The sequence below is a fragment of the Rutidosis leptorrhynchoides genome, chromosome 2 (assembly GCF_046630445.1).
Source record: "Rutidosis leptorrhynchoides isolate AG116_Rl617_1_P2 chromosome 2, CSIRO_AGI_Rlap_v1, whole genome shotgun sequence".
NCBI classification, from domain to species: Eukaryota; Viridiplantae; Streptophyta; class Magnoliopsida; order Asterales; family Asteraceae; genus Rutidosis; species Rutidosis leptorrhynchoides.
In genome coordinates this window covers 563,303,009-563,326,352 of record NC_092334.1, presented here as the reverse complement: position 1 = coordinate 563,326,352, position 23,344 = coordinate 563,303,009, and positions in this window count along the sequence as shown.

Genomic DNA, 23,344 nt, shown 5'->3' with positions numbered 1-23,344 from the left:
AGAACTTCTTGCACCTTAAAATAATGAGCTCTCCAAAACCCTTTATCTTCTCAAACTCCAAACATCACTCAAATCTCAAAATGATAAAAGTTCACAACAAACTTTCATGTGATGAAAAGAAGAACTCTCAAGATGATTCAAGACACATTCAAGAAGAACATGAAGTGTTCTATGACTATCCTACTCTTCAGAGTGAGTTTGATAAAATTGGATGGGGATCATTTCTTTCACTTAAAACCTACACATTTCCTTCACTTCTCAAGCAATTCTATTCAAAGTTTGAATTTACCTCTGATCGAAGGGTAAAATTCACTCTGCTTGATCAAGACCATGTGATAACACTTAAGCGATTTGGCTACATCCTTAGAGTGCCCACAAAAGGAGCTGAGTTCTATGATACGAAGAATCATATACAACTCCTTCCAAAGTTCATTTCAAGAAGAGCAGTAACCCCACTCTTCATTGATCCAGAACTAAAACTAAGTACTCTCTATCAAGAAGGAGTTTTTGACAATGACATTCGACCAGAGTATGGAACATGCAAAATGATCATAAGTCACAACATCTTCTTCAGAAAAGAAGATGATGATAAAGTTTCCATGACTGAACTTGGACTCATGTGGTGCTTAACCAAGTCCATACAAGTAAATCTTGCCTACATAATGGCTTCCAGGATGCAAGATCTTAAACAAAATCCTTCACAATCTTATCCTTATCGTCGCTTCTTGACCCTTCTGTTCAAGCATCTCAACGTACTGAACCTCACATTTCCCTCAGGAACCAAATGCATCATCACCCATGCTTAAGAGAGCTGCTTTCAATTGTTATACCCTCCATGCATATTTTCATATATGTATCACTATGTTTCGTGCTTACTTTGAATAAAATGTGTGCTTATTGTGTTTTAATATATATGTTTTTCTAATATGCACAATTTAAGGGGGAGTTTTGTTCTAAGGGCGAGCTTAGTTCTAGGGGGAGCTAACCTTTTTGCTTCGATAAAAGGGGGAGAAAGATAGATACAAGTGATTGTTAACACTTGCGTATTTATAGCAAAATGTCCCTCATCACTAGTATGTTTGTCATCATCAAAAAGGGGGAGAATGTTGGTTGAATGAGGATTAATGCACTAAACGATAAACTTAAGTATGATTAACCAAAGTGTGATTAACTAAAGAATATGTTTTGATGATGACACATACATATGCATAAGTGATGACTGACATCTTAACATAAAACACGCAAGGTAACTAATCCATACTTTATCTTGCAAACGACCAAGTCAAACATAGGTTAAAGAATGAAATTAAAACTTCAGCTAAACACACGGTCGAGGTACGGTCGATCGCATAGTCAACAGTGAAAACCCAAACTGAATTGCAACGCAGTTTTGTGAAAACAAGTTGCACGGTCGCCACCACGGTCAACCGCAGTGCGACCGCAGTTTTCTCTGTTACCATTTTTGACCAAATAAAGTTTGACTAGTTCCCAACATCTATAATTCATGAAACCTTTCTCAACATGCTTAGAATAGATGCCTTTTTCATACTCAACCGAGGTTTGGTCATAAAAACACTAATTGTGATTAATTGCGCCTAATAACATCTTAATGACAAATTAACCAAGATTAGGCATAACACATAAGTGTTAATCAACAACTTGTGATCTTAATTCTTATCTAGATATCCTTTGTATGATCATCAAGTACCAACACACTTAAGCCAATATCACTAGAACAGTGATTGCTATTAGAAATGACTTAGTGATTAATTAAGGCTAAATGAGGAACAATGCTTTCAAGATTAACTAGTAATGACTTATAGTCCTAAAACACACTTAGATACATTTAGGATGGTCACTAAGTCCCAACTAGAGATTGCTCTTCCCTTGTGCATGTGTTGGACATTAATGTGTGCTTACAAATTAATCATGTAATGTGTCATATTGCACATTAAACTTATTAAGTGCTTAAATTATAAGTTATGCAAGTATCTATATGATTGATCCTAGAATAACTATCTCTTGCTATGTGAGTATTACTTGCTACTTGCCAATATGCTTAATACTCATAAACTTGTCAACTTGATTAATATGTTTGCTATGTGCTCATTAGTTAGGATTCAAGTAACTAACCTACTCCAATAGATTAAGTGTAAAATGGTTCACAATGAAAGTATGGTCAATTGTCTATTTGATCTAGTCTAAGTAACTAAGGGTGATTGCTTATGACTTAACTTTGATGTCTCTACATGCTTCATGATTATCTTATAGAGACATTGTTCAATTAATCTCTAACTAAACTTAAAAAGAACATGACTTGTGATTAATTGAAACTAGGAAGTTAATGACATAGTGACTAGTCTTTTGAATTGAACCTAGTATTACGACCTGATCAACCCTAGGATACAAGGTAAGTAGTTATGTGTGCTTAACGTCGCAATAGGAATATAGTACCTACGTATGAATAACCATTTATTCGTCATTAATGTGACTAACTAAGTCTTGACCAAACTGAAATTTCCCTAAATATCAATCAAGACACTTCTTCAAGAATGTTGGGTTTGACACTTTTAGAATGATTAATCACTTTCATACATTAAGACCAAATCTCACACACTTAATGCTTATAGTACTTGTATAGGATGTTTGGTTTCTTTTGCAGGTGCTAGAAGGAGTAAAGGTGCCAAAATATGGTGTTTAAATTTGAGTCAAACGGCTATACAACGGATACCTAATTTGGACTGGAGCACGCACGGTCGCACCACGGTCGACCGTGCAGGCAACTGTGTGCCAACGACTATTTTTTGAATCTCACTATAAAAGGCAAACATTTAAGAGCATTTGAAGCTGACCCTCTTGCATATTTAAAAGGGTTATCTCCAGTGATCACAAGTGCATCAATTACTACTCAAATATGATCAAGCAAGAGAAGATTCTATGATGTTATAGATATAGAATTGGGTTGTTGTAAACTTACTAATCAAAATCATTTATCTTGTGAGTTTACTTAATGTAATGTATGTCCTAGTATTGTGTTAGGATCATCATTGCAAAGTGTATAAGTCTTGTAACTTCAATTAGTAGAAGCATAGGCTAGCTTAGTGATCTACCTCCTTAAAGGAACTTAGGAAGTTGATTAATCTTATTTGGAGATTAATACTTGTCCAAGGTGAAGACAAGTTGATCTAGGTTGGAGTTGATCTTTAAAAGGGAAATAAAGATTAGGTTTGTTGTCTACCAAAGAAGTTGAAGACTTGTAAATCAGATCTCCACCGGGTTTGGAGAAAAGTTCTTAGTGAAGCAACAAATCCCGATTAGTGTAACCGGGAAGTAGATTAAGGTGGATTAGTTAACATCCACCCGAACCACTATAAATCCTTGTGTCTATGTTCTTTACATTACTTTATTTATCATTTTGAACATATACACTATACACATCAAGTTTGAGTTGAGTTGGTTGATCAAAGTTAAATCGAATTTGGTGATCAATCGAAAAAGTGTTAAAAACGTATTAAGTAACTATTCACCCCCCCCCCCCCCTCTTCTAGTTACTTACAGAGCTTATTTTAAACATATAAACTCATCATATTTACTCATTTATTCAATCTTAATGTGATACGTCTTTATGCCCTAACTTTTTTAGTGGCAATTATTCATGCTTGCTTTTTTTTCTTCTCCGAGCTATGTACTATGATATTAACTACCATAATTAATACATGCTAATCATCTAATCCTCAACGGTATAAAGCTATTATAAGGTGAGAATACATAATGTGATCACTATTAGTTATCTTTATATATCTTTAGCTGACTCGAATTTTGTTTATTGTTGTTAATTTCTCTTAATTGATAGGCTACGGATACTATAAATCACGTTTCGTCAATATATTTGTAAAAACAATGACAAGTTTCTTAGTCGGAATATATGGTTACACGGGTCATTAAACTAAATGACTTTAGCATTTACGTTCACTTAATACATAAAACACATCGTTAAAATGTTTCATTTAAACAAACCCGTGATTCCACGGGTCATTTCACTAGTTAAGTAATTATTTACCACCATCTAGCTACTTACCAATTATATATGTCAGTTTCCTTAATTTGTTCCAACTTTATGTGACACAAATTACATAGGAGGTCTCAAAGTTTGAATATCTTCGGGAGAAAATATTTTTCCTAGAAAGAGAGGATTTTTATTTAATTTGTTTGAGTCTATGTGACGAGTGATGATAAACTTAGATATCGTACATTAGTCTGCCAAAATTCAAACGGTTGCAAAAAATCGTCGTAACATAACTCACAATTATGATTGAAACTTATAAATTGATAACAATTGATTTATCAAACTTAATTAACACAAAAAGCAAATAAATGAGCGAATATATTATATATTTGCAACAAACAAATCATCAATTAACTTGATTGATAAATGTTGATACCTATTTCCGGCCATCGGTTATAAGTATCGGTAGGTCTAGAACTAAGTGTGATTATGTGGATTGCCGATTGATGTTTAGCCTCGGGATAAAATCCGTGCAGACCTGTATCACGGCCAGAATGTCGTGTGGTGGCTTAATCAATTTTTCGGAGCCAAACTGAGAGTTAGTCCGTCTAGCGCTCGGCAAAGTCTTTAAATTCTAGAGTGAGAAAGTACTATGTGAGAGGGAAAGTGTGTTATCTGCCACGAGTTCTTAGATTATGCAAAGTGATGACCAAAGTGGCCTATTTATAGGTATGAGAACTCCGTAATGTTCGGAGACACGTGTCACGCTTCCATTGATTGATTTATACAATAAATGCGTAACCGACATTGTGCTTTACGCCGACGTGGCATTTGTGCTACTCACTTGTTCTTTTTAGGGCTTAAGCATAAAAAGTAGCTCTTAGGGCTTACGTATAACGCTGGGCGGACTGCTTTATTTTAGAATACTTTTCTGCACGGAATACGTTGGATGGGTATATACTAAAAATTATTTATAATGTTATTTTTATGTCTTTTAAGCGATTTCTGTTATATATTGAACTTTTCATGCGTGCAAAGCTTAGGGCGCATTATTAAAACCCCCGGTTTGATGTCTTTGTTTTGTAAAAGCAAAAAAGAAATAAAGTGTATTTATCTTGAGAATATATCTCTACTGGCATCGATTTTTACTTAATTGATTTGACCAATAATGATGACTTTTGGCGATTGATTAGACTATTTAAAATGCATTATTTTTAAACAAATAAATTTCAATTTCAGTTTTGTTTTGCGAGAAATTTTTGTTAATGATAACCATCCACGTGTCCTCATCTTAACCATTTAAGTGTTTTCACCGACCCTATAAATACTCCATATATTTGTTTCTTATTATTCTTCATCAATTTTTACCTTTTACTTTGTGTGTGATTTCATCATCTTCTTCTCTACAACATACCTTTGAAGCTGTTAGGTTTCATCCTTGCCACTCCATGGTTAGTGTCTTACGTTCCTCATGTTTTTAATACTTACCCTAAGATTTTACCACGGTCGAGACTTCGAGTACTATCGACAGAAAAGATAGCAAAGATGTAGGCACAATTTGTACTACTATGATGCGTGAAAGGTTGGATTCTCTTCAATCAACATTTAAAAATCTTGATAAGTTTCATCCTATAGTTCCTTTTTCTTCTGATTGAGCCAATAATCCCCCTAAGGATAAAATTGCCCTTTATGCTCTTCAAATAGCCATCGGCAATCTTCGAATTCCAATTTCTCTTTTTATTCTATATGTTTTAGAATAATATATTTCTAAGTCAAATCCATCCACATGGTCTCCAAAAAATAATTCTTTTTGAGATGTATTTTAACTGTCATTAACAAACGCCTAAGGTAATAAAAAAAAAAAAAATTGATGCCCTCTTTCACACCCAATGTAAATGCAAATGTTGGTATACTTTTTGCTGCAAAAAGGGAAAAACTTTTGTTGGAGAGAAGGAATCTTCCCTTTAAGATTGGAAAGAACCCTTCTTTTTTGTTGATCAAAATTTTATTAGTGATGACTAGGCTTCCGTTCGAAACAGGTCTCGTGCTAATGCTGGTGCTGGGAAGGCTAAACGTATAAGTAAAAAGGATCGTGAACTTGATGAGAGTTTTAGTGGTTTAAGATTTCCACAAAGACCTTGCCCAGAGGGAACTATTGTTCTTGTCGGCTTGAGTAGTGAGTGGCCATCATCTACTGTTCCAATACTCCAAAAGAAAGGCCATGGTAGGATTTTTTTTTATGAATTATAACTGAAAATTTTTTATTTAATCCTGCGTCTATATATATATATATATATATATATATATATATATATATATATATATATATATATATATGTGTGTGTGTGTTAGAAAATGATTATTTATCACCCACAAACAATGAAAGAGTAGTTGAACCAACTAATGTCTTCTTGGCACATAGTACATGTTTGTTTAATATAATGGGAGTTGTTAACCCATTAAAGAGAACAATCACTACATATAACACTTAACAAACATAGAACAAAATATGCAGAGAAAAACATACATATAATTCTATTGAGATTTTGTGAGTATACTTGTTCAAGTGGAACATTGCGAACCGTCGAAGGAATATAGGCTGTGAAACTGTGAAAGCTTTCCATTTGTGATTGCTTTCCCGACCGGTGATCTAAACGTCGATCCTATCCGCTTCCGCCGCTCGTATTCGGTATGTCTCGAATTTACATTTTTACAACATTGGTATCAAGAGCTTGATGTTTATTTCCCGGTTAAATCCTCTTGTCATATTCCATGCACATGTTCTACATATGTAGTCGTCACATAATATATATAGTTTTTTGATCTACTGTATATATGATGTATATCATAAAGGAAAGACAAAATTAGTGAAATTTGGAAGAATTTCAGGTTTGGATGAAGAGACCAATGATTTAAAAAAAAAAAAAAAAAAAAAAAATTAGGCTCGCTAAAACTAGGGAGGCAAAATTGATACTAACTTGTTTCTGATTGTATACAAAATTGCATATAATTTCAAATTACCTTGACCTTTATTCATGTATGTTCTTGGTAATCGGCCTTGATGATAGATGCCATAAGATGCTAGTCTAAATTCGCCATTCTTAAATCCTCAAAATTCTTTTATTTGTTTTACAAAATTATTTTTGTTTTGAAAATGAGAATGGTTCTCTAACCAGTTATATATAGTTCAGTATGTTGTAGATGTAGATGATCAAGATATATATTGTGGGTTGTTGACACGTGTGAATAAGAGTTCTAGCAATTTAGAAAAGCTACTTGCATGTGGCACCTAGCTAGCTAGAAAGAACAACACATCATTATATATTGTCTTCATGTAACAGAGAAAAAGGGACTCTTTAGTTTATGGGGTCAGTTGACCCCACTCAAATGCAACTTTTACCATTAATCTAGTGGACCGTTTAACTGTACAAGTCTTTAAATTGGTTATTGAACCCATTCCTTCGTTCCTTATTTATTAAACATATATCGGTACTCCATATTTTCTAGTAAAAGACATATTGAAATTTGAGCCAACTAGTATGTAATTTATATTTTATTGTTAGATGAGAACTAAGTACACATAAATTAAAGTATTGTAAAATACGGCTAGTAAATGCTAATTCTTAAGTTAAAGTATTAAAAATACTACTGCTACTCGAATCTTAATTTAAATATTATTTAATGAAGATTTATCTTTAAGTAAAAATAAATGTTTCTGATAAATCCTAAACTTCTACTATTTCAATATCACTTAGACGGTTTCAAGTTTTGGAAATATGTTATCGAAAAGTCGTGCCAATTCGGATTTATAGAAATTTATAATCTTGTATATATTATTGCGTTAGTGATGGTTTCATAATAGGATTTATAGATGATAATTGGAAACATAGTGACCTTTTTCTCTATAGCCTATGATGACCTATTATTAATAAAATAATATAGTAGCAAGACGATTGCATATTTGGATGGATATAACTAACCTTGTGTAATTGTCTTAAATATAGAACTTTTGTGTTCAATCATGGCTTCCGCATCAAAGAACATTGTTGCTGAACTTAACAAAGGTGTTAAGTTGAATGGTGACAACTACGAAATATGGAGCATGAAACTCGAATATGTGTTGGAAGAGCAAGAGGCTCTTGTTGCTCTTACTCAATCAATGGAAGTACCCGAGGTGGGTGATACGGAACAACATAAAAGGGATGCTGAAGTGTACATCACTTGGAAACGTAAGAACACCATTGCTCGCATTACGTTGCTGAGCAGCATGGATGATGACATCATGCGTGATTTTTGCAAGTATGAACTAGCAAAAGATATGTGGAAAGCATTGGCTGACAAGTTTGGTGCAACCTCGGTGACCAAACTGAGATCTCTCACTATCAAGTTTGACCAATATAAAAAGAAGTCTGATCATACCATGAAAACGCATGTCAGACAAATGTCAAACATGATAAGTGAATTGAGAAACGCAGGTCATGTTCTTACTGATGAACAACAGGTTCAAGCTATGATCCGTTTCTTGCCTCAAAGTTGGGAGCAAATGAAAATGCATCTCACACACAATGAGAATATCAAGACTTTTGAGGACTGTGCACGCCATTTAGAGCTAGAAGAAGATCGGATTGAGGCCGGTAAGTCAATCACTGAGGTGAATATGGCGACAAGCTCTAAAAATGCTTTTGGGCATAAGCGCAAGTTTCATCACCATAAGGGTAAAGAAACTTATAAGTCCAACAAAAGGCTAAACACCAATCATCGTGGCAAGGGAACACGTCCCTCCAAGAAAGTAAACATTGCAAAGGTAAAATGCTACAATTGTAGCAATAAAGGGCATTTTGCTCGTGATTGTCCTGAGCCTAAAAAGGTATACTCTTACGATGCTTATGTTAGCAAACTTTGTGTTGCTAGTTCTGTTTTCTTAACTGAATCTCAACCTTTGTGGATTGTAGACTCAGGAGCAACAGACCATGTAGCTAAGGACAAAGACGCCTTTGTAGAATTTCGACGAGTTTCTCATGGAGCTATGTGGATTTATGTGGGAAACAACTCAAGAGTTCCAGTTGAAGGGATCGGGTCATGCAAGTTAGTCATGCGTGAAGGACGAACCCTAATCCTACATGATGTTTTATATGCTCCTCAAATTCGTCGAAATTTGATTTCTGTTTTGGTTTTGTTAAGACTTGGTTTTCATTTGTACTTTCGTGATAATGTTGTTGAGTTGTCTTTGGGAACAAACTCTTATGGTTTTGGTTATGTTCTTAACGGTTTTATCGTGATGGATGTTGATTATCTTAATAATAAACCATGTTTTTCCTTAGTTGCATCTTCTAATAAATTTGATAATGATGTAAACAACTGGCATGCTAGACTTGGTCATATTGGCCAACAAAGAATGAATAGATTAGCTAGAGATGGTTTACTAGCTAATATTGATAAAGTGGAATTGTCTACTTGTGAGCACTGTCTGGCAGGAAAAACTGCGAGAAAACCATTTGGAAAAGGAACTCGTGCCGATTATCCATTGCAACTAATACATTCGGATATATGTGGTCCTATGAATGTTCGAGCAAGGCATGGAGCGTATTATTTCATCACATTCATTGATGATTATTCTCGATTCGGTTACGTCTACTTGATCTCTCACAAATCCGAAGCATTGGATTGTTTTCAAAGTTATATGAATTTTGTTGAGAATCAATTAGAACGTAAGATTAAAGCATTAAGAACCGATCGAGGACGTGAATACCTATCTGATTCGTTCAAAGCTCTATGTGATGCTAAAGGTATTCAACGTCAATTAACTACTCCCAGGACTCCGCAACAAAATGGTGTTGCAGAAAGGCGGAATAGAACGCTTCTTGAAATGGTTAGGTCAATGATGGCACAAGCAAATTTACCTATCACTTTTTGGGGTGATGCTTTATTAACTGCCACATTTGTACTTAATCGTGTGCCTTCAAAATCAGTAACTTCCACACCATATGAGTTATGGACAGGTCGCAAACCTGACTTGAATGTGTTAAGACCTTGGGGTTGTGCAGCGTATACTTTAGATTCCTCGCACAAATATGGAAAATTAGGTCCAAGAGGAAAGAAATGTGTTTTCATTAGATACTCTGAACAATCAAAAGGTTATGTGTTTTTAGGTGAACACGAAAGTGGGAGCATAACTGAATTTGAATCTCGAGATGTTACATTCTTGGAAAATGAGTTTCCAAAACAAGGAGACCTTGATAAAGATTGGTCTTTATTTGAGACTACAGAATTACCTCATTCGAGTGGGAGAGATTTGAGGAGTGAAGACGAAGAATTTGTTTCTTTGGATACAACTCCTCAACCTATTGCGAATGAAGATAATTCTTATCCGAGTGGGAGCAATATGGCAAATCAAGAACATGTTTCCGAAGAACCTCAACCCGTTGCTACCGAGCATAATTCTGATCCAAGTGGGAGCAATTTGGTAAACCAAGAATCTGTTTCACTGGATAACCAACCACGACGAAGTAGTCGTCAAAGTAAACCTCCACTTCGGTATGAGATCGAAGATGGTTATACTTTTATGGTTCAACTAGAAGAGGATGAACCAAGAGATATAAATGAAGCTCTCACTTGTCCTGCAAAGGATGAATGGTTCAAAGCAATGGAAGAAGAGATGGAGTCTATGAGATCCAACAACGTTTGGGAATTGGTTGATCTTCCAAAAGAAAGAAAAGCCATTGGGAGTAAGTGGATTCTCAAAATAAAGCGTAAAGCTGATGATAGTATTGAAAGATACAAAGCTCGACTTGTGGCAAAAGGCTACAATCAACAGGAAGGGATTGACTATGAGGAAACATTTTCACCTGTTGTAAGACTCACATCAATTCGTTTGATTCTAGCAATAGTCGCAAGTATGAACCTTGAATTACATCAAATGGATGTAAAGACTGCTTTCCTCAATGGAAATTTAGATGAAGAAATCTATATGGAACAGCCGACGGGTTTCATTAAAGAAGGCCACGAACATAAGGTTTGTAGATTGCTTAAATCAATATATGGCCTCAAGCAGTCATCAAGACAATGGTATATACATTTTCACAATGTGATCACGTCACATGGCTTCACTGTGGTCAATGAAGATAATTGTGTTTATATCAAAAGGTCTAAAGGAAAAATAGTCATATTGTCATTATATGTTGATGATATATTGATTGCTGGAAATGATAAGGAGTATGTTTTCGAGGTTAAAAGATGGTTATCATCTAACTTTGAAATGAAGGATATGGGTGAAGCTGAATATATCCTTGGAGTTAAGATTTCAAGGGATCGCTCAAGGAAGTTGTTGGCTCTTTCGCAAGAGACTTATATCAACAAGATTCTTGAACGTTTTAACATGCATAAATCTAACCCCATAGACACTCCTATGGCGATTAGTGATACGTTGAGCATTAGAGAGTGTCCGCAAACTCCACAAGAGAAACATAAAATGAAAAATGTTCCTTATGCTAGTGCGGTTGGAAGTCTCATGTATGCTATGATGTGTACGAGACCGGATATCTGCTTTGCTGTTGGCATGGTAAGCCGATACCAATCCAATCCAGGTTTAACCCATTGGAAAGCCGTGAAAAGGATTCTTAGGTATCTTAAGGGTACTAGTCATTACTCTTTGTGCTACGAAGGAAATAATCTGCAAATGAGAGGCTATACTGATGCTGATTGGGGAAGAGATATGGATGAAAGAAAATCTACCTCTGGCTTTGTTTTTCTGTTAAACAAAGGTGCTATATCTTGGAGTAGCAAGAAACAATCATGTATAGCATTGTCTACAATGGAAGCTGAATTTGTGGCATTTTCAGCGGCTGTACAAGAAGCCGTGTGGCTTAATCGATTTTTGAGTAATTTGGGGGTTGTTGGCAATACCATTGATCGAGCATTGATATACTCTGATAATGAGGCTGCCATTGCATATTCAAAAGACCCCAAGTTCCATTATAAGACAAAGCACATAGACATAAAGTACAATTTTGTGAAAGACAAGGTTGCAAGAAAAGAAGTACGTATAGAGTACATATCTACGCATGATATGGTAGCAGATCCTTTGACAAAACCCATACCTAGAGATGCATTTGTTAAGCATGTTAGGTCTCTAGGATTGCGTAGATTTTAATAAATGTACTATTTTAATAAATGTACTTATAAGTTTAAGTTTATATCCAATGCAATGAATTTCTTTTAAATCCTTGTTTTATTGTTCGCTCTTTGTGTTGCGAATCGAGAAAAGTATGTCGGACAGATACATGATTAGCCCACTCACATGGGTAATCAATTCCATTTCATGTGACAAATGGAAAAGTGGTGTATATTAAGCACATTGTTTTAGTGACAATTGAGAGCTCGAGATTGAGATAATTTGACGCCACATTCATAAGTATATAAATATTATGTGAATTTTCACAATTCACCTTATCTGTCATGAGTATCCAGATGTGAGTTCTTAATAGTTTTATGAGTAGATAAGTGAACTCGAGTTTTGAACATTGAGTATGTTTGAACTATCATCTGTGCAACATTAATTTAAAGACATACCTCCATTGTGAAAGGAGTAATGTTGCAGCATGTGATTCATACCACATGTGATCAAGACGACCAATAAGGGAAATAGAAGAAACGATCTCTACTTCTATGTTATGTGAGTCCCTTGAGGTATTAGTAACCTCAATTTAATGTCCTTATGACTTTTTCTTGTCTCTTGAAGCTTAGTTTAATGTTTGCTATCTTAAGGCGTTGCTTAAGGGTTATGAGTAATTCAACCTGGCTGGACGTTCTTAGAAAAGCAAGTTGACCTAAGGCCAACGGATTCTAAGAAAAGGGAAGATCATTTGAAGTTCACATTAACTTGTATTCACCGGTCGACCAATTATCTTTTGTCTTAGTGACAAGTCTTAGTGATAAATGATAATTGTGAATGCAAAAGGGTTTTATAAGTAAAACTGAGATCATGCGAGTTACTAATATGATTAATGATCTAGGACATTGCATACTAAATCTACTCTTTCCAAGATTATAGAGATGCTATATATTCCTAACAGATGTATAGCAATTGAGCTCTCAAAGTATGCCGGTCGCACAGCCTAGTTCCCAGTATGAATGGTTTGCGTACTACACGGTATGTTTTTCAAGATATATGAGTATATCAAAATTGTTTGTGTGCGAGTGGGAGATGTTAGAAAATGATTATTTATCACCCACAAACAATGAAAGAGTAGTTGAACCAACTAATGTCTTCTTGGCACATAGTACATGTTTGTTTAATATAATGGGAGTTGTTAACCCATTAAAGAGAACAATCACTACATATAACACTTAACAAACATAGAACAAAATATGCAGAGAAAAACATACATATAATTCTATTGAGATTTTGTGAGTATACTTGTTCAAGTGGAACATTGCGAACCGTCGAAGGAATATAGGCTGTGAAACTGTGAAAGCTTTCCATTTGTGATTGCTTTCCCGACCGGTGATCTAAACGTCGATCCTATCCGCTTCCGCCGCTCGTATTCGGTATGTCTCGAATTTACATTTTTACAACAGTGTGTGTGTGTGTGTGTGTGTGTGTGTGTGTGTGTGTGTGTGTGTGTGTGTGTGTGGCTTTTTTAGAAGAAGAAATGAGGGTTTTTGAAACATTCAGTGCTCGTGATTTGGATGAATTTGTAATCTCTGACCGGCCAAAGACTGGCGAAAAAGTTGAGGCTGAAAAAGTAAGTGTTGCAGAGAATGCTGAGACAACTCCTCCTCACAAAGTTGAATCCTCATTTAATCCTACCCCCGAGCTTGTTTTTTTGGGTGCTACCTCTACTCCGTCTAAGAAACTGAGATCAAAAGGGGATGACAAGCGTCCTTATGCCTGCTTCTTTATATTCTGCTTGTCTGAAACTTTGTTTTCATCCGTTTTGCGTCTAAAGATGTCTTCCAAATTATCTTTGTTAGGTCTTTTATGAATTATTGTTAATTGCCTTGTGTTGCCATATTCCTGTTGTTCTATTTTGGTCAAGTATTTATACTTATCCCAAAAACTTTGCTTTTTATTCGTCGTGTGTTTAGCGTCAAAGAATGTTACTCGTATTTATGAGAGAGCAACTTTTTCTAAGTCCTCCGTGAGTTCCTTAGGCCTTTTTGTTAGGCTTGGTTTTGTTTATGAGTGAATATAGTAATTATATTTTATCGACAAAAGTGTTTACATATATAAGTGGCTTGATTGCCTTCGTGTTGCGTTCTGCGTTCATGCATTGTGTGACTTAAAATAATAATTTTACCTTGAATTTTATGCCAAAGCTTTATGTAATTCTTCAAATGAATTTTTTTTTTTTTTATGGAGTGAAACATTATATTTTTTTCATGACATTTATAGAGAATTCAATCAAAATCAAAATTAATCGGGTACTACGTTTTCTTTTACGTCTACTAAATTAATCGGTTTAAATTAAATCAATACTTAAGTTAATTTCATTTGTAAAAGTATAATAGTGAAGGGCAAAAATAACCAATATCCAAAAACGATGATTTAAGCTATTTTTTGTACATCCAAATTAATTATCCTGTTAAAAAATAAAACGAAATAAAATACAACTTAGTATATTTGTATTTTAGAAATTATTTATTATCTAAAACTTAAAGAATTTTATTTAAAATAAAATTGTGTTAAAAATATATAAGATGATAAATAATAATGTTACAGACTAGCCTAATATGTATGTATAAACTTTACCTATATGGCTATAGGTGATTGGTGGGCATGATAAAAGTACCATGGTTAATGGGCCGCAGTAAAGGTTTTTTGCTGGGCCAGAGTGAAGCACTTATTTACCTATAAGTGGTTCAAGTCTAGGCTTGTAAAGTCGAATGGCCAAGCCCGTTTGTATATTTATAATTAACTATCTTTTTTTATTTTTATTTTTTTTAAGCGAGGAAACTCTCAACGTGCACATTGGTTCTTCATAGAAGGTAAAACCTCAGGTAATCAAACCCCCGAGATTTAAAATATATAATTTACTTATTTTGATTAATAAAGTATATATAAACGATTTCTACAGTGGCTCAGACCAATTGATAAGCTACCGTATTGACATTTGAGTATTTGACTTGCTTTAATTAGAAAGAAGGTAAATTTGCATGTTATGGGTATGACTGAGTCAAGACACAAGCAGAAATAAAATAAAATAAACAACCAAATAAATTTTACATATATTAATTATTAATATTATTATTAATTATTTTTATTATTATTATTTTTATTATTATTATTGTTGTTATTATAATAATTATGTTGTTATTATTATTATTATTATTATTATTATTATTATTATTATTATTATTATTATTATTATTATTTACCTTTATATACTAAAAAGTGGTGACATATGTTGTAGTTTTTAGTTAAATTTGATTGTAGTTTTGACTTTGCGTCAACATTACAACCGGTCCTTCAACTTCGCCTATATTTTTACAACAGTCCCTCAAGTTTACACTTTTTAAAGGGTAAACTTTTATATACTAAAAGTGGTGACATATGTTGTAGTTTTAGTTAAATTTGATTGTAGTTTTGACTTTGCGTTCACATTACAACTGGTCCCTCAACTTCGCCTATATTTCCACAACAGTCCCTCAAGTTTACACTTTTTAAGGGGTAAAAAGTGTAAATATATAATTTAATTAAAATATAAGACATTAATCCCACCCGAATTTATAACGGGCCCTATTTTCTCGCTGGGTGCGAGTTAAATTTTTCAGAGACCACTGTTCAACTCGAAAAAATCTTCCGAACCCAACGGGACTAACTATACGCGAAACGGAAACTTCTCAAAAAAACGTTAAACACAACGACAACCCGTATCTTTCCGCTCGGCACGAGTTAAATTTTTTCGACGGTAGCGACAGACTCGAAATAATTTTATGAACAAAAAGAAACTAACCACGTTCGAAACGGGCGCTTTTTAAAAAACGCTAAACACAACGGCAGCCCGTATCTTCCTCCTCGACGCGAGTTAAATTTTTCCGACAGCACCGTTAGACTCGAAATAATTTTATCAACAAAACAAAACTAACTACGTACGAAACGGATACTTTTTAAAAAACACTTAATACGACGACACCTACAACGGCGCTTAACACACGGTCCGTTTTCCCCTCTGTAAATACACAACGCTACATTAAATATGAATACGCAGGCCGAAATCCCCCGCCGCAACGCACGGGCCGGTCCGGACTAGTTATTATTATTATTATTATTATTATTATTATTATTATTATTATTATTATTATTATTATTATTATTATTATTATTACTACTCAGTCATCTATAAGAATAAAAATGCAACACTTCAAACGATATTGATACGTTCTTGGAGTTTATCGTGGAGATTATATAAAGAATATATATATATATATATATATATATATATATATATATATATATATATATATATATATATATATATATATATATAAAGAATGTATATATGTGTATCGAGTATGTATATATGTTTATATATATATATATATATATATATATATATATATATATATATATATAGTGTACAAGGGTTGAACGAAGGGTTGTATAATTGTATAAAGATGATTGTACGATGCGTGTATGAAGTGTACCAAGCGTATACATGTTGCTTGTTCGAATGTCGAAGAAAACTGGACGTTGTTTGAGTTACAAGGTGTGTACGTACCTTTTCGACCCCAAATAAAGTTTGAGTTTATGTTTCAAGACCTTACCATTAGATAGGAAATCTTATTACGTTTCCAACGATATTTGATTCATTGAAAACGGAGTTACGGTCAAAAAGTTATGGCCGAAACAAGTTGCTGAAGTTCGGATGAAACAGGCAAACTCCGCGGCGTGATGTTTGCCTATTTTAAGGGTCAGAAAGCTTGAAAATGTGAACTAAAATCACCCTTTAGGCCACGACGCGGAGGGTTTACTCCGCGGCGCGACAATAGGCACGATCTGATGCTTTTCAGCCTTTTAATGAGTTTAATGAAGGGTAAAGTTGTCTTTTTGCTTGTGGACGGTTTGAGGGCCACATATCTGGCCAAAATCTTATCCTCACCTCATTTTCTTCATTCTCCTTCCCTCCCACTCACACACTAAATCCTAGAGAGAAAGAGTAAAGGGTTTAGAGAGAGAAAGCTCGAATCGGGGAAGAAGAAGAGTGTTTTGGGTCGGGTCACAAGAGTTAAAGTTGTTCTCCTCGTACACGGCTACATTTTGGTAGTGTTGGTAAGTTCTAACTCCGAATTTCATTGTTTGATTTGATATTCAAAGTTAGGGTTTGAACTTGGTTTGTTGAGAAACCCATTTAAACTCATGAAGTGAGTTTAGTGTTGCTAGTAATCGGGTTTTATAGTGTCGTTGGTGAATTTTGGGTTGGTTGATGTTTTGGTCAAGTTTAAGGCTTGCAAAATGAGTTTAATCACTAGGTTTAGTGATTATGGAAGTATTGAAACACATTTGGGCTTATTTGATTGACTAATTTTGAATTGGGTCAAAATTAGGGTTTATGTGTCAAATTAGGTAAGTTAAGGGTTTAACACTTGTGATTTGGTTTAATTGGTGTATTAGGGCCATTTTCACTTGTGTTGGTAATTATTGGTTAGTTTGGGCATTTTTATGACTTTGGTCAAAATGGGTAAATTGAATTGGGTCAAACTTGATGATGACACTAGTTTTGGTCAAAAGGATGTTAAAAACTTTTGTTAAGTGTTAAATGGCATTTTTGAATGAAAGTAAACGTGAGAAGTGATTTTGGGTTAAAATGATATTTTTAACATAAGTCAAACGTGGTCAAAAGCAATATGGGTCAATATTGCACGTGTTGGGGTTTTTGGTGTATTTGGCGTTTGAAATGGTTACTACCTAAGTAGTAATTTAATGTTAAGACCTAGGTTTGGTCTAATTGGTGTAAAGTATGATTTGGGCTAAATTGTACTTTGTTGTGGGGTTTGAATTACCACCCTTGGTGGTAGTTGGTGAAGTCTACTTTAGGTGTCTAAATGGGCGGATTGTGAAGGTAGGTATAAACCCTTGGTTAAGGGCGTAGGCGTCGAATTCTCTTGTAGAGAATGTATGTTGATTATGTGTATACCTATATGCGTATTATAGGTAAACGTTTGCTCGGTGGCGTTTGGAGGCGATTTAAATACATGACTTGTGCGGCCATTTCGAGGTGAGTGGAATAATTATGCGTGTATGTATATAATGTATTTATTTATTTAATGTGAAATGTGAGATAGTCGCGGTGTTAAGACATCACATTTTACGTGACGAATGGGTTAGTTGCGGTGTTAAGACACCACTCCAGGATTAATGACATGTGGGGTAGTCGCGGTGTTAAGACACCACATTGTCGTGATGGGTGGGGTAGTCGCGGTGTTAAGACACCACTCTGGGAAGTTTGACATGTGGGTTAGTCGCGGTGTTAAGACACCACATTTGTCATGATGGGTGGGTTAGTCGCAGTGTTAAGACACCACCCGAGGGTTAGTGATACGCGGTGTTAAGTACACTAATGGATGTTGTGAACTCCGATGGTGTTTCGCGAGTACCATTCCCATGTACGATTGGTTAACCATGGTTATGTGTTGTAGTTTTAGCATATTATATTGTGAACTATATGCTATTGGTAATGCTAGCTTATTGTGAATCGTGGATACTTTAATATGCATTGTGATTGCATGGTTGTTGAGTTGCTAGCTCGTATGCGGTATTTGTGTAAGTGATTGCAAGTAAGTAGATTATATATGTATATGTATAACTATTGCATTCACTAAGCTTTATGCTTACCCCTCTCTTTGTTTACCTTTTTACAGGTATTGTGATTGTAAGGCTAGCTAGTCGTTAGACTAGATGTGTAGGAGCGCTTGGGCTCGATGGGGTAGCTTTCGGTGATTTGGACGCGGATTGGGGATTTGGTATTCCTCGGGATTATGCTCTTGGTATCGGGTTGGGTTATTGAGTATTTACCCGTACTTTATGTGTTTGGGTCATTATTACAAATGCTTTTGTAATGTTTTATTTGTGTACCAAAGGTTGTTATAAATTGTTAAACGTGTCGCTATGATATTATGTTTTTCATTAAAACAGAGTTGGAAATGTTAAGTATTAATGGGACCTAACTTATATAAAAAAAATTGTGCTCAGTTTTTGGTAAACTGATTTGAGGTTGTTACAAGTGGTATCAGAGCATAGTCTAAGGGAATTAGGTGACCTTGGAATAGGTGCCTAGTCTTAGACTTGTTGACGGTTGTGCGTTATTTGCGGAACGTGTAGGTTGACTTGTTGTTGTGGTGTACTTGTGTACATTTATTATTATATTGTATATAGGTGTATATATATTCAGGTATCTTGACACCAAGCATGACATGACGAGTACCGAACGGAGGAAACGTGGCATGGTTGGGGTATTTTCGGGACGAAATAGGACTCTTTTATTAGTTCCTAGGATATAGTGGTCTCGAGTGATGTGCTTGTTGTCACATCGGGTTCTTTGTGAGTCGGGAAGTGTTACGGTGGTTTCGGTTAGCTAAGGTGAGTGAGCAACTCACGAGTTTGGTGCGTGCTTAGTCACACTAAGTAGTGGGTGCACTATTGAGATTTTCATTGGTTGTAGTTACTCATCGTAACTAGGATGGACGATTAGTGAGTGTGTGTGCGACGAGGACTTGAATTCCGTAATGGGGCGTATCAAGTCTAATGATTGTAGTTTGGGTTACACTCGGTAGAGTGTGGGGTTAAAGGATCGTGTAAGGATTCTAGTTGTGAGTCGCCTTGGAATTGGCGAATTGGGGAGTCTTTCGGTCATTAAACTCATGGGAGTGGGACCCGTATGACGATGATTGCGCAGTGTGTTAGCGTGTTGTGGATTATAGGGTAACATTCTTAACAGAATACCCCTTGTTGATGTGGTTGTGTCGATGTGCGGAAGAGGGTAAGACTTGGTGGTTCCAAGCATCTCTTTAGTGTTAGATGGAAGGTTTCGTGAGGCTATATCGTTTGGCCTTGTAGAAATTGTGGGTAGCGTGTGATCGCTAGGAACTTTTGATAAGGCAGTAAACCGTAAGGTTTTTCGGGTCGTTATGACTTCGTGTCATTGTCGTGGAGAGATGGATGACATCGGGTGTATGGAACCTAAAGACTGAGTTTCTAAAATTCGGTAGATTATGGTGGGAGTCGGCATGACACTGCGTCAGGTGCCTCTTTATACCTGCTAGTGTAATGTCCAACTCCGGTAGTGGTGTGACCACTTTGTGCTTAGGGTGACCATGAGATGCCCTTGGAAGCAACGGAGATTACAGTGATCGACGAGTGATAGTAATTCGACGGCTATGAAAGTCGAAGTTTAAGAGCATTTCTATAACGACCCTCATTTTTCCAATATTAAATGCCCAAACAATATAATTAAAACTTAATGATTAAACTTTAATCAATAATTGTTAAGTGTTAAGAGTTATAAAACATATTAATTAACTTTATGCAATAATTGACAAGTTAATAAAAGATGAAAATAATAAACTGTTAGTCGACACTCACTGCTAATTAAAATTTATGCATTTATGTAATATTATAACTAATAACCTATAAGTAATAAATAAAAAATGACATTTATATAAATAATAAAACAATTGGGAACTAAATAAAAATATATATATATATACAAGTAATGAATTAGTAAAAAGTAAATAATACTTATCATGTAGTAAATGTAATAATAATAATAATAATAATAATAATAATAATAATAATAATAATAATAATAATAATAATAATAATAATAATAATAATAATAATAATAATGAGACTAAAGAATCTTAAACAATTACATCCTTATGTTGACTAAAAAAAATAAAATAATATATATATATATATATATATATATATATATATATATATATATATATATATATATATATATATATATATATATATATATATATATATATATAAACTAGTACCACCTATTGTTGACTAAAAATTATAAAACAAAATAAAATCATTAATTAGAACATCCTTATGTTGACTAACACTCTAATACTTGCACTATATAAACACCCTTAGACTCCTAGTTTCTCATTCACAAATCACACCAAAATCCTCTCTCAAAAACAATCTCTCCCTCTCCCTCTCTTGTGGTATTCGGATCTTCAAGCTTGTTCTTCGTGTTCATCAAGATTTTCAAGCGTGTTCTTCATTATTTGGGTTATTTGATCTTCATCACCAAGTTTTCTTCTTGTTTCTTGTTAATCTTCATCATCATTAACAAGGTATGATCCAAAATCTTAAAACTTTTAAACCTTTCTTGCAATTCATGTTTATATTCATAATCATATTCGTGCATGATCTTAACATTCATATTATTTAGATCCTCAAAACCCTAAACCCTAATCATTAAAATACTACTTTAATTAACTAACCCTAATTAATGAAACTCTAATACTACTTATACTATTAATTAACATGTATACACTATTACTATTACTAACACCTATAACCTACTACTTATATTATAACACATAAAAACATTTTGGGATATGTATTAGAGATGTATAGATCTTCGAACTTTCTTGACGAATGGTTTCTACGAAACTCTGGGCGGAAGGGTTTGGATTTCCGATTTAAAGGATCCTATAGCTCAAGCCCCTAGACCTGACATGGCCATTCGAAGGAAAGGGGTGATTGGAAGCTTATCTAATACGGCAAGTATCCTAAAATGGAAAACACTCTTAAAGTAGAAACTTTCTAGTTATAGAAACTTACTAAGATAAGAAATCTACTAAAAGTGGAAACTTTCTAAAAATAGAAACTTACTAGGAAAGGAAACTTAGTAAAACGGACTATACTTACAACACTATCATACTTAAACATCTACTTAAACTTGGGCAAAAACACTTACTACTCTTAAATGTCAATAGGTTGACTTTTCTTCTCACTCATTCAACTTTCTATTCCGAGGAATAACTCTCTCTCTACTTACTAAGGTGAATTCATAGCCCCACTCTTTATTGCTAGCAAATTTATTTACTTTTATTGGGGTGAGACACATGCTACTTTTACTATTTATAATTTAGACACAAGTCCCTACAGTGATATTTTTAATTGCTCGTTGAATGCATGCTTAATTATTGGGGGTAGGCCTATCGGGAGTAACGTCCCCGATACATTTGACTAAGTCTTTGTATTACTTAATAATGAAATTAAATCGACAAGTATAAACTACAACTTGTCTTTGGGGCAAACTTGAACGTTTAGTCTAAATATCACGCATTGGCATAAATTTTTGATCCTGTGGGAGATCAACTTTATAAACTAAATCTTGTGGTCTAAAAACAACGATAACTACTTTTGTTAAACCTATGATTTCACTCAACCTTTTTGGTTGACACTTTAGCATGTTTGTCTCAGGTGCTGATTGATTCAAGCTTACTTACTTACTGCTTATGTGATGCTACTTGGACTTAGGAACAAAAGATATCGCATTTACTATTCTTGCATTTGAAACATTTACTTTATTGTAATTTTAATTCTTGTAACGACATTTCATTTTCCGCTGCGTACTCTCAATAAAGTTTGATTTTATCATGTAGTATTGTTCTTGTATATTATAATATGTTGGTTTATTTGATATTAGTGACGTTTCTTCCAGATCCTATCTGGAGGACGTTACAGAGTGGTATCAGAGCAAACCAGGCTGTTATAGAGAACCATGATTACATCTTTATGTGTGCCTTACTTGCTAGCTAGGGTGCCTTAGCAATCTAGGACACTATAACCTTTCCTGCCTTAGACTTTAAAGCACTTAGGATTGTCTTATAATCTTAACAACCTTGCCTTGATAATCTTGGCTTAAAATGCTAATCAAAGTCTCTTTCCTAATGATAGGATGTCAAGCGTTAATAAAAACGACAAGACAATTCTTTTCAAACCATCTGAAGTAATGACTAACTTCAAACCTGCTATCGAAGAAGATACTGGATATCCTTCAACTGCAAGACCAGTCCAAAGTCCACCTTATGGCTTTGGTGGTCCTCCCTCACCAAATTATAGTCCGGATACTTTACCTAATTCTCCCGAATACTACCCGACTCCAAGAACGGAAAGTAAAGGGAAACGCACTGCTGATTTTAAAGAAGATGGCCCGTCAAAGAAAAGATCCCGATCTCCTTCCTACGAAGAAGTTGATGCCAAGTATGAGATCATGAATCTGCAAAAAACTACCGATGTCCTAATTCATCATATTGCAAGGATCGATGTTCAAATGAAGGAAAAAGACCTAGCGATCAGGAAGCTCATGG